The sequence below is a fragment of the Salmo salar genome, chromosome 02, assembly GCF_965601325.2.
Source record: "Salmo salar chromosome 02, fSalSal1, whole genome shotgun sequence".
Taxonomy (NCBI): Eukaryota; Metazoa; Chordata; class Actinopteri; order Salmoniformes; family Salmonidae; genus Salmo; species Salmo salar.
Window position 1 is genome coordinate 95,001 of NC_138292.1, and position 12,500 is coordinate 107,500.

Genomic DNA, 12,500 nt, shown 5'->3' on the forward strand with positions numbered 1-12,500 from the left:
CTGAGTCAACGATAACATGGATATATACACTGGGTACCAGTACTGAGTCAATGATAACATGGCTGTATACACTGGGTACCAGTACTGAGTCAACGATAACATGGATATATACACTGGGTACCAGTACTGAGTCAATGATAACATGGCTCTATACACTGGGTACCAGTACTGAGTCAATGATAACATGGATATATACACTGGGTACCAGTACTGAGTCAATGATAACATGGATATATACACTGGGTACCAGTACTGAGTCAATGATAACATGGATATATACACTGGGTACCAGTACTGAGTCAATGATAACATGGATATATACACTGGGTACCAGTACTGAGTCAATGATAACATGGATATATACACTGGGTACCAGTACTGAGTCAATGATAACATGGCTGTATACACTGGGTACCAGTACTGAGTCAATGATAACATGGATATATACACTGGGTACCAGTACTGAGTCAATGATAACATGGCTGTATACACTGGGTACCAGTACTGAGTCAATGATAACATGGATATATACACTGGGTACCAGTACTGAGTCAACGATAACATGGCTGTATACACTGGGTACCAGTACTGAGTCAATGATAACATGGCTCTATACACTGGGTACCAGTACTGAGTCAATAATAACATGGATATATACACTGGGTACCAGTACTGAGTCAATGATAACATGGCTATATACACTGAGTACCAGTACTGAGTCAATGATAACATGGATATATACACTGGGTACCAGTACTGAGTCAATGATAACATGGATATATACACTGGGTACCAGTACTGAGTCAATGATAACATGGATATATACACTGGGTACCAGTACTGAGTCAATGATAACATGGATATATACACTGAGTACCAGTACTGAGTCAATGATAACATGGATATATACACTGAGTACCAGTACTGAGTCGATAACATGGCTCTATACACTGGTTACCAGTACTGAGTCAATGATAACATGGATATATACACTGGGTACCAGTACTCAGTCGATGATAACATGGATATATACACTGAGTACCAGTACTGAGTCGATAACATGGCTGTATACACTGGGTACCAGTACTGAGTCAATGATAACATGGATATATACACTGGGTACCAGTACTGAGTCAATGATAACATGGCTATATACACTGAGTACCAGTACTGAGTCAAGATAACATGGCTTATACACTGGTACCAGTACTGAGTCGATAACATGGCTTATACACTGGGTACCAGTACTGAGTCAATGATAACATGGATATATACACTGGGTACCAGTACTAGTCGATGATAACATGGATATATACACTGAGTACCAGTACTGAGTCGATAACATGGCTGTATACACTGGGTACCAGTACTGAGTCAATGATAACATGGATATATAACGTACCAGTACTGAGTAGGATAAAGGATATATAACGGGTACCAGTACTGAGTCAACGATAACATGGCTGTATACACTGGGTACCAGTACTGAGTCAATGATAACATGGATATATACACTGGGTACCAGTACTGAGTCGATGATAACATGGATATATACACTGAGTACCAGTACTGAGTCGATAACATGGCTGTATACACTGGGTACCAGTACTGAGTCAATGATAACATGGCTGTAAAGGATAGATAATAGACAGTAACAGCAGTATACTGTAGGTAGGGATAAAGGATAGATAATTGACAGTAGCAGCAGTATACTGTAGGTAGGGGTAAAGGATAGATAATAGACAGTAGCAGCAGTATACTGTAGGTAGGGGTAAAGGATAGATAATAGACAGTAGCAGCAGTATACTGTAGGTAGGGGTAAAGGATAGATAATAGACAGTAGCAGCAGTATACTGTAGGTAGGGGTAAAGGATAGATAATAGACAGTAACAGCAGTATACTGTAGGTAGGGGTAAAGGATAGATAATAGACAGTAACAGCAGTATACTGTAGGTAGGGGTAAAGGATAGATAATAGACAGTAACAGCAGTATACTGTAGGTAGGGGTAAAGGATAGTTAATAGACAGTAACAGCAGTATACTGTAGGTAGGGGTAAAGGATAGATAATAGACAGTAACAACAGTATACTGTAGGTAGGGGTAAAGGATAGATAATAGACAGTAGCAGCAGTATACTGTAGGTAGGGGTAAAGGATAGATAATAGACAGTAACAGCAGTATACTGTAGGTAGGGGTAAAGTGACTAGACAACAGGATAGATAATAGACAGTAACAGCAGTATACTGTAGGTAGGGGTAAAGCATAGATAATAGACAGTAGCAGCAGTATACTGTAGGTAGGGGTAAAGGATAGATAATAGACAGTAACAGCAGTATACTGTAGGTAGGGGTAAAGGATAGATAATAGACAGTAACAGCAGTATACTGTAGGTAGGGGTAAAGGATAGATAATAGACAGTAACAGCAGTATACTGTAGGTAGGGGTAAAGGATAGATAATAGACAGTAACAGCAGTATACTGTAGGTAGGGGTAAAGGATAGATAATAGACAGTAACAGCAGTATACTGTAGGTAGGGGTAAAGCATAGATAATAGACAGTAGCAGCAGTATACTGTAGGTAGGGGTAAAGGATAGATAATAGACAGTAGCAGCAGTATACTGTAGGTAGGGGTAAAGGATAGATAATAGACAGTAACAGCAGTATACTGTAGGTAGGGATAAAGGATAGATAATAGACAGTAACAGCAGTACACTGTAGGTAGGGGTAAAGGATAGATAATAGACAGTAACAGCAGTATACTGTAGGTAGGGGTAAAGGATAGATAATAGACAGTAACAGCAGTATACTGTAGGTAGGGGTAAATGATAGATAATAGACAGTAACAGCAGTATACTGTAGGTAGGGGTGAAGGATAGATAATAGACAGTAACAGCAGTATACTGTAGGTAGGGTAAAGGATAGATGATAGACAGTAACAACAGTGTTTGTGTTAAAAGGGTCATTGCAGAAATTCTGGGTAGATATTTAACTAACTATTTAACTAACTACACTGAACAAATATATAAATGCAAAATGCAACAATTTTAAATATTTTTTTGTATAAGGAACATTACAGTTCATATAAAGGAAATCGGTCAATTGAAATAAATTCATTAGGTCCTAATCTATGGATTTCACATGTGTGGGCAGGGGCACAGCCATGGGTGGACCTAGGAGGGCATAGGCCCACCCTCTTGGGAGTCAGTCAGGCCCAGCCAATCAGAATGAGTTTTTTCCCCCACAAAAGGGCTTTATTACAGACAGAAATACTCCTCAGTTTCATCAGCTGTCAAGGGTGGCTGGTCTCAGACGATCCCTCGGGGTGAAGAAGGCGGATGTGGAGGTCCTGGGTTGCCGTGGTTACACGTGGTCTGAGGTCTGTGAGGCCGGTTGGACGTACTGACTAATTCTCTAAAACTACATTGGAGGCGGCTTATGGTAGAGAAATGGACATGGGACCAACACTTCACATGTTTTGTTTAGTATATTCAGCAGGGGGTGGAAGCTGTTCAGGGTTCTGTCTGGTCCAGACTTGACGCATCGGTACCGCTTGCCTGGAGAACAGTGAGAACAGAGAGAACAGTCTGTGACTTGGGTGGCTGGAGTCTTTGACAATTTTTAGGGCCTTCCTCTTGACACCGCCTGGTATAGAGATCCTGGATGGCAGGAAGCTCAGCCCCAGTGATGTACTGGGCCGTACTCACTACCCTCTGTAGCGCGTTGCAGTTGGATGCCACACCAGGCGGTGATGCAGCCAGTCAAGATGCTCTCAATGGTGCAGCTGTAGCACTTTGGGATGTTAAGGATTTAAATATTCACTGTGTAGAGTTCCACTGTTCCTCTAGTCTGCACTTTAATTTACCTCTCTCTCTCCCTCTCTCTGTTCTCTCTCTCTCTGTTCTCTGTCTCTCTGTCTCTCTCTCCCTGTTCTCTCTGTCTCTCTCTGTTCTCTCTCCTCTCTCTCTCTCTTTCTCTCTCTGTTCTCTCTGTCTCTCTCTCTCATCTCTGTCTCTCTCTCTCTCTCCCCTCTCTCCTCTCTCTCTCCTCAACCCTCTCTGTTCTCTCTCTCTCCTCTCCCCTCTCTCTCTCTCTGTTCTCTCTCTCTCCTCTCTCTCTCCTCTCCCCTCTCTCTCTCCTCTCTCTCTCCTCTCTCTCTCCTCTCCCCTCTCTCTCTCTGTCTGTGTTCATTCTATTGTTTACAGGATGGTTAGGGTGGCGCCGGTCTCTCTGTCTGTCCTGTTAATACAGTCTTAATGGAACACGCTAGAACAATCTGTTCCAGTCATGGCTGGGTTAGGATGGGGGAAGCAGAGATAACACTTTAGTGTTTTAGTGTCTTCTATATAATGGGATTGTTTAGAACATACTGTAGAAAACACACACACACACACACACACACACACACACACACACACACACACACACACACACACACACACACACACACACACACACACACACACACACACAGCCACCCTATAGATGAGAAGGAGACCCTACATCAGGGAGACCCTGCATCAGGGAGACCCTACATCAGGGACATCAGGGAGACCCTACATCAGGGAGACCCTACATCAGGGACATCAGGGAGACCCTACATCAGGGACATCAGGGAGACCCTACATCAGGGAGACCCTACATCAGGGAGACCCTACATCAGGAGACCCTACATCAGGGAGACCCTACATCAGGGAGACCCTACATCAGGGAGACCCTACATCAGGGAGACCCTACATCAGGGAGACCCTACATCAGGGAGACCCTACATCAGGGAGACCCTACATCAGGGAGACCCTACATCAGGGAGACCCTACATCAGGGAGACCCTACATCAGGGAGACCCTACATCAGGGAGACCCTACATCAGGGACATCAGGAGACCCTACATCAGGGAGACCCTACATCAGGGAGACCCTACATCAGGGACATCAGGGAGACCCTACATCAGGGACATCAGGGAGACCCTACATCAGGGAGACCCTACATCAGGGAGACCCTACATCAGGGACATCAGGGAGACCCTACATCAGGGACATCAGGGAGACCCTACATCAGGGAGACCCTACATCAGGGAGACCCTACATCAGGGAGACCCTACATCAGGGAGACCCTACATCAGGGAGACCCTACATCAGGGAGACCCTACATCAGGGAGACCCTACATCAGGGAGACCCTACATCAGGGACATCAGGGAGACCCTACATCAGGGAGACCCTACATCAGGGACATCAGGGAGACCCTACATCAGGGACATCAGGGAGACCCTACATCAAGGAGACCCTACATCAGGGAGACCCTACATCAGGGAGACCCTACATCAGGGACATCAAGGAGACCCTACATCAGGGAGACCCTACATCAGGGAGACCCTACATCAGGGACATCAGGGAGACCCTACATCAGGGACATCAGGGAGACCCTACATCAAGGAGACCCTACATCAGGGAGACCCTACATCAGGGAGACCCTACATCAGGGACATCAAGGAGACCCTACATCAGGGAGACCCTACATCAGGGAGACCCTACATCAGGGAGACCCTACATCAGGGACATCAGGGAGACCCTACATCAGGGAGACCCTACATCAGGGAGACCCTACATCAGGGAGACCCTACATCAGGGAGACCCTACATCAGGGAGACCCTACATCAGGGAGACCCTACATCAGGGAGACCCTACATCAGGGAGACCCTACATCAGGGAGACCCTACATCAGGGAGACCCTACATCAGGGAGACCCTACATCAGGAGACCCTACATCAAGGAGACCCTACATCAGGGAGACCCTACATCAGGGACATCAAGGAGACCCTACATCAGGGAGACCCTACATCAGGGAGACCCTACATCAGGGACATCAGGGAGACCCTACATCAGGGAGACCCTACATCAGGGACATCAGGGAGACCCTACATCAGGGAGACCCTACATCAGGGAGACCCTGCATCAGGGAGACCCTACATCAGGGAGACCCTACATCAGGGAGACCCTACATCAGGGAGACCCTACATCAGGGACATCAGGGAGACCCTACATCAGGGACATCAGGGAGACCCTACATCAGGGACATCAGGGAGACCCTACATCAAGGAGACCCTACATCAGGGAGACCCTACATCAGGGAGACCCTACATCAGGGACATCAGGGAGACCCTACATCAGGGAGACCCTACATCAAGGAGACCCTACATCAGGGAGACCCTACATCAGGGAGACCCTACATCAGGGAGACCCTACATCAGGGAGACCCTACATCAGGGACATCAGGGAGACCCTACATCAGGGAGACCCTACATCAGGGACATCAGGGAGACCCTACATCAGGGAGACCCTACATCAGGGACATCAGGGAGACCCTACATCAGGGAGACCCTACATCAAGGAGACCCTACATCAGGGAGACCCTACATCAGGGAGACCCTACATCAGGGAGACCCTACATCAGGGAGACCCTACATCAGGGAGACCCTACATCAGGGACATCAGGGAGACCCTACATCAGGGACATCAGGGAGACCCTACATCAGGGACATCAGGGAGACCCTACATCAGGGAGACCCTACATCAGGGAGACCCTACATCAAGGAGACCCTACATCAGGGAGACCCTACATCAGGGACATCAAGGAGACCCTACATCAGGGAGACCCTACATCAGGGAGACCCTACATCAGGGAGACCCTACATCAGGGAGACCCTACATCAGGGAGACCCTACATCAGGGACATCAGGGAGACCCTACATCAGGGACATCAGGGAGACCCTACATCAGGGAGACCCTACATCAGGGACATCAAGGAGACCCTACATCAGGGAGACCCTACATCAGGGAGACCCTACATCAGGGACATCAGGGAGACCCTACATCAAGGAGACCCTACATCAAGGAGACCCTACATCAAGGAGACCCTACATCAGGGACATCAGGGAGACCCTACATCAGGGACATCAAGGAGACCCTACATCAAGGAGACCCTACATCAGGGACATCAGGGAGACCCTACATCAAGGAGACCCTACATCAAGGAGACCCTACATCAGGGAGACCCTACATCAGGGACATCAGGGAGACCCTACATCAGGGACATCAGGGAGACCCTACATCAGGGACATCAGGGAGACTCTACATCAGGGAGACCCTACATCAGGGAGACCCTACATCAGGGAGACTCTACATCAGGGAGACCCTACATCAGGGAGACCCTACATCAGGGAGACCCTACATCAGGGAGACCCTACATCAGGGACATCAGGGAGACCCTACATCAGGGAGACCCTACATCAGGGAGACCCTACATCAGGGAGACCCTACATCAGGGACATCAAGGAGACCCTACATCAGGGAGACCCTACATCAGGGAGACCCTACATCAGGGACATCAGGGAGACCCTACATCAGGGAGACCCTACATCAGGGACATCAAGGAGACCCTACATCAGGGAGACCCTACATCAGGGAGACCCTACATCAGGGACATCAGGGAGACCCTACATCAGGGAGACCCTACATCAGGGAGACCCTACATCAGGGACATCAGGGAGACCCTACATCAGGGACATCAGGGAGACCCTACATCAGGGAGACCCTACATCAGGGAGACCCTACATCAGGGAGACCCTACATCAGGGAGACCCTACATCAGGGACATCAGGGAGACCCTACATCAGGGACATCAGGGAGACCCTACATCAGGGACATCAGGGAGACCCTACATCAAGGAGACCCTACATCAGGGAGACCCTACATCAGGGAGACCCTACATCAGGGAGACCCTACATCAGGGAGACTCTACATCAGGGAGACCCTAGATCAGGGAGACCCTACATCAGGGAGACTCTACATCAGGGAGACCCTACATCAGGGAGACCCTACATCAGGGAGACCCTACATCAGGGAGACCCTACATCAGGGAGACCCTACATCAGGGAGACCCTACATCAAGGACATCAGGGAGACCCTACATCAGGGAGACCCTACATCAGGGAGACCCTACATCAGGGACATCAGGGAGACCCTACATCAGGGACATCAGGGAGACCCTACATCAGGGACATCAGGGAGACCCTACATCAAGGAGACCCTACATCAGGGAGACCCTACATCAGGGAGACCCTACATCAGGGAGACCCTACATCAGGGACATCAGGGAGACCCTACATCAGGGACATCAGGGAGACCCTACATCAGGGACATCAGGGAGACCCTACATCAGGGAGACCCTACATCAGGGAGACCCTACATCAAGGAGACCCTACATCAGGGAGACCCTACATCAGGGACATCAGGGAGACCCTACATCAGGGAGACCCTACATCAGGGAGACCCTACATCAGGGAGACCCTACATCAGGGACATCAAGGAGACCCTACATCAGGGAGACCCTACATCAGGGAGACCCTACATCAGGGAGACCCTACATCAGGGAGACCCTACATCAGGGAGACCCTACATCAGGGAGACCCTACATCAGGGAGACCCTACATCAGGGAGACCCTACATCAGGGAGACCCTACATCAGGGACATCAGGGAGACCCTACATCAGGGAGACCCTACATCAGGGACATCAGGGAGACCCTACATCAGGGACATCAGGGAGACCCTACATCAGGGAGACCCTACATCAGGGACATCAGGGAGACCCTACATCAGGGACATCAGGGAGACCCTACATCAGGGAGACCCTACATCAGGGACATCAGGGAGACCCTACATCAGGGACATCAGGGAGACCCTACATCAGGGAGACCCTACATCAGGGAGACCCTACATCAGGGAGACCCTACATCAGGGACATCAGGGAGACCCTACATCAGGGACATCAGGGAGACCCTACATCAGGGAGACCCTACATCAGGGAGACCTACATCAGGGAGACCCTACATCAGGGAGACCCTACATCAGGGAGACCCTACATCAGGGAGACCCTACATCAGGGAGACCCTACATCAAGGAGACCCTACATCAGGGAGACCCTACATCAGGGAGACCCTACATCAGGGAGACCCTACATCAGGGAGACCCTACATCAGGGAGACCCTACATCAGGGAGACCCTACATCAGGGAGACCCTACATCAGGGAGACCCTACATCAAGGAGACCCTACATCAGGGAGACCCTACATCAGGGAGACCCTACATCAGGGAGACCCTACATCAGGGAGACCCTACATCAGGGAGACCCTACATCAGGGAGACCCTACATCAGGGAGACCCTACATCAGGGAGACCCTACATCAAGGAGACCCTACATCAGGGAGACCCTACATCAGGGAGACCCTACATCAGGGAGACCCTACATCAGGGACATCAGGGAGACCCTACATCAGGGACATCAGGGAGACCCTACATCAGGGAGACCCTACATCAAGGAGACCCTACATCAGGGAGACCCTACATCAGGGAGACCCTACATCAGGGAGACCCTACATCAGGGAGACCCTACATCAGGGAGACCCTACATCAGGGAGACCCTACATCAGGGACATCAGGGAGACCCTACATCAGGGAGACCCTACATCAGGGACATCAGGGAGACCCTACATCAGGGACATCAGGGAGACCCTACATCAGGGAGACCCTACATCAGGGAGACCCTACATCAGGGACATCAGGGAGACCCTACATCAGGGACATCAGGGAGACCCTACATCAGGGAAACGTTGCGTTCCATTCCTAAAATCAACACTTGTTATTGATTATGTAGTGCTATAAATAACCTGTGGTTTTTTAATGAAAGAGGGGGAGTGGTAGTGGAGGAGGGGAGAGGAGGAGGGGAGAGGAGGAGGAGGAGGGGAGAAGAGGAGAGGAGGAGGAGAGGAGGAGGAGAGAAGAGGAGAGAAGAGGAGGAGAGGTGGAGGAGAGGAGGAGAGGAGGAGGAGGAGGGGAGAAGAGGAGAGGAGGAGGAGAGGAGGAGAGAAGAGGAGAGAAGAGGAGGAGGGGAGAGGAGGAGGAGGAGAGAAGAGGAGGAGGAGGAGAAGAGGAGAGAAGAGGAGGGGAGAGGAGTCTTGTCCTTCATCTGTTTGTGGTTTGAGAGGAAGAGGAGTCATGTGGAGTTCTCACTCTGTTCCTGGTGATCCATCCTCTGTTGCCTCTGTTACGGTCCTGCCGGGAGAGGTTGCTACGCTACCCAGGGGTCACCTGGGGTCAGGACATGATACTTAGCAGCTCCCGTCTCTCCTCTGTGGGCCGAGCGCGCTCCCTCCTCAATCAACAGCCGGGGAGAGGGGTTAAACACTGACTGTACAAAACATTAGGAACACCATGGATTTCTACCAGGTGTAGAAACCGTTCCACAGGGACGCTGGTCCATGTTGACTCCAATGCTTCCCCACAGTTGTGTCCAGTTGGCCGGATGTCATTTGGGTGGTGGATCATTTTTCATACACACGGGAAACTGTTGAGCGTGAAAAACCCAGAAGCATTGCAGTTCTTGACTCAAACTGGTGTGCCTGGCACCTACTACCAGGTAGCCTAGTGGTTAGAGGGGGGAGGCAGGTAGCCTAGTGGTTAGAGGGGGGAGGCAGGTAGCCTAGTGGTTAGAGGGGGGAGGCAGGTAGCCTAGTGGTTAGAGGGGGGAGGCAGGTAGCCTAGTGGTTAGAGGGGGGGAGGCAGGTAGCCTAGTGGTTAGAGGGGGGAGGCAGGTAGCCTAGTGGTTAGAGGGGGGGAGGCAGGTAGCCTAGTGGTTAGAGGGGGGGAGGCAGGTAGCCTAGTGGTTAGAGGGGGGAGGCAGGTAGCCTAGTGGTTAGAGGGGGGGAGGCAGGTAGCCTAGTGGTTAGAGGGGGGAGGCAGGTAGCCTAGTGCTTAGAGGGGAGAGGCAGGTAGCCTAGTGGTTAGAGGGGGGAGGCAGGTAGCCTAGTGGTTAGAGAGGTAGCCTAGTGGTTAGAGGGGGGAGGCAGGTAGCCTAGTGGTTAGAGGGGGGAGGCAGGTAGCCTAGTGGTTAGAGGGGGGAGGCAGGTAGCCTAGCGGTTAGAGGGGGGAGGCAGGTAGCCTAGTGGTTAGAGGGGGGAGGCAGGTAGCCTAGTGGTTAGAGGGGGGAGGCAGGTAGCCTAGCGGTTAGAGGGGGGAGGCAGGTAGCCTAGCGGTTAGAGGGGGGAGGCAGGTAGCCTAGCGGTTAGAGGGGGGAGGCAGGTAGCCTAGCGGTTAGAGGGGGGAGGCAGGTAGCCTAGCGGTTAGAGGGGGGAGGCAGGTAGCCTAGCGGTTAGAGGGGGGAGGCAGGTAGCCTAGCGGTTAGAGGGGGGGAGGCAGGTAGCCTAGCGGTTAGAGGGGGGAGGCAGGTAGCCTAGCGGTTAGAGGGGGGAGGCAGGTAGCCTAGCGGTTAGAGGGGGGAGGCAGGTAGCCTAGCGGTTAGAGGGGGGAGGCAGGTAGCCTAGTGGTTAGAGGGGAGAGGCAGGTAGCCTAGTGATTAGAGGGGGGAGGCAGGTAGCCTAGTGGTTAGAGGGGGGAGGCAGGTAGCCTAGTGGTTAGAGGGGGGAGGCAGGGTAACCTAGTGGTTAGACTAGTTGGACTAGTAACCGAAAGGTTTCTAGATTGAATCCCCCGAGCTGACAAGGTAAAAATCTGTCGTTCTGCCCCCTGAACAAGGCAGTTAACCCACTGTTCCCCGGTAGGCCGTCATTATAAATAAGAATTTGTTCTTAACAGACTTTCCTGGTTAAATAAAAGTAAAATAAATATAGATAATAATCTCTGAATGTGCTACAGCGATGTAAGGATTCCAGGCGTATGCGTTGTTAGTGGCTCAACCAGTAAGGTTCAGCCAGGACTTAGTGGTTAGACTAGTTGTTGTTCTTAACTGACTTGCCTGGTTAAATAAAAGGTTAAATCAAATCAAATACCCCATTAAAAAGGCTCTTTAACCCGCCTCCTCGTCATCTACCCTGATTGAAGTGGATTTAACAGGTGACATCAATAAGGGATCATAGTCTTCACCTGGTCAGTCTAATGTCATGGAAAGAGTAGGTGTTCCTAATGATTTGTCCAGTGTCGCGCTGCTCTATTCTACATGCTGCAGAGCCCTCTAGTGTTGAGTTCTGGTACTGCAGGTGTTGAACTTCCTGCTTCTCCCCGCATGTCACCAATGAGCTGTCTTGTTTCTAAACCAGTGTCCTCTGCTGTTAAAAGTCTGGCCAGTGACCACACAACACAAAACACAACACCGCGTCATAACGCCAGCTGTAGCTTAAGGATTCTGCTTCATTTTACATTCTTGAAAAACAGAGTTTCTGTTTAATCAGAAAATGTTTTTGTAGTATTTGTATAATCCAACCTGAACTTTGTTTTTTTCAAACAGACCAATAAAACAAACTCATCTATTTGGGATGAGTCATCTGTTTCCATTGTGCTGCTGGTGCCTCAAACAAAGCATTTAGTCCCGGTCTGTTATGTCCTCAACTAGCTCCCTGTAGTCTCTGGCCCAGCTCCCTGTAGTCCTGACCCACAGCTCCCTGTAGTCTCTGACCTCACTCCCTGTAGTCTCTGACCTAGCTCCCTGTAGTC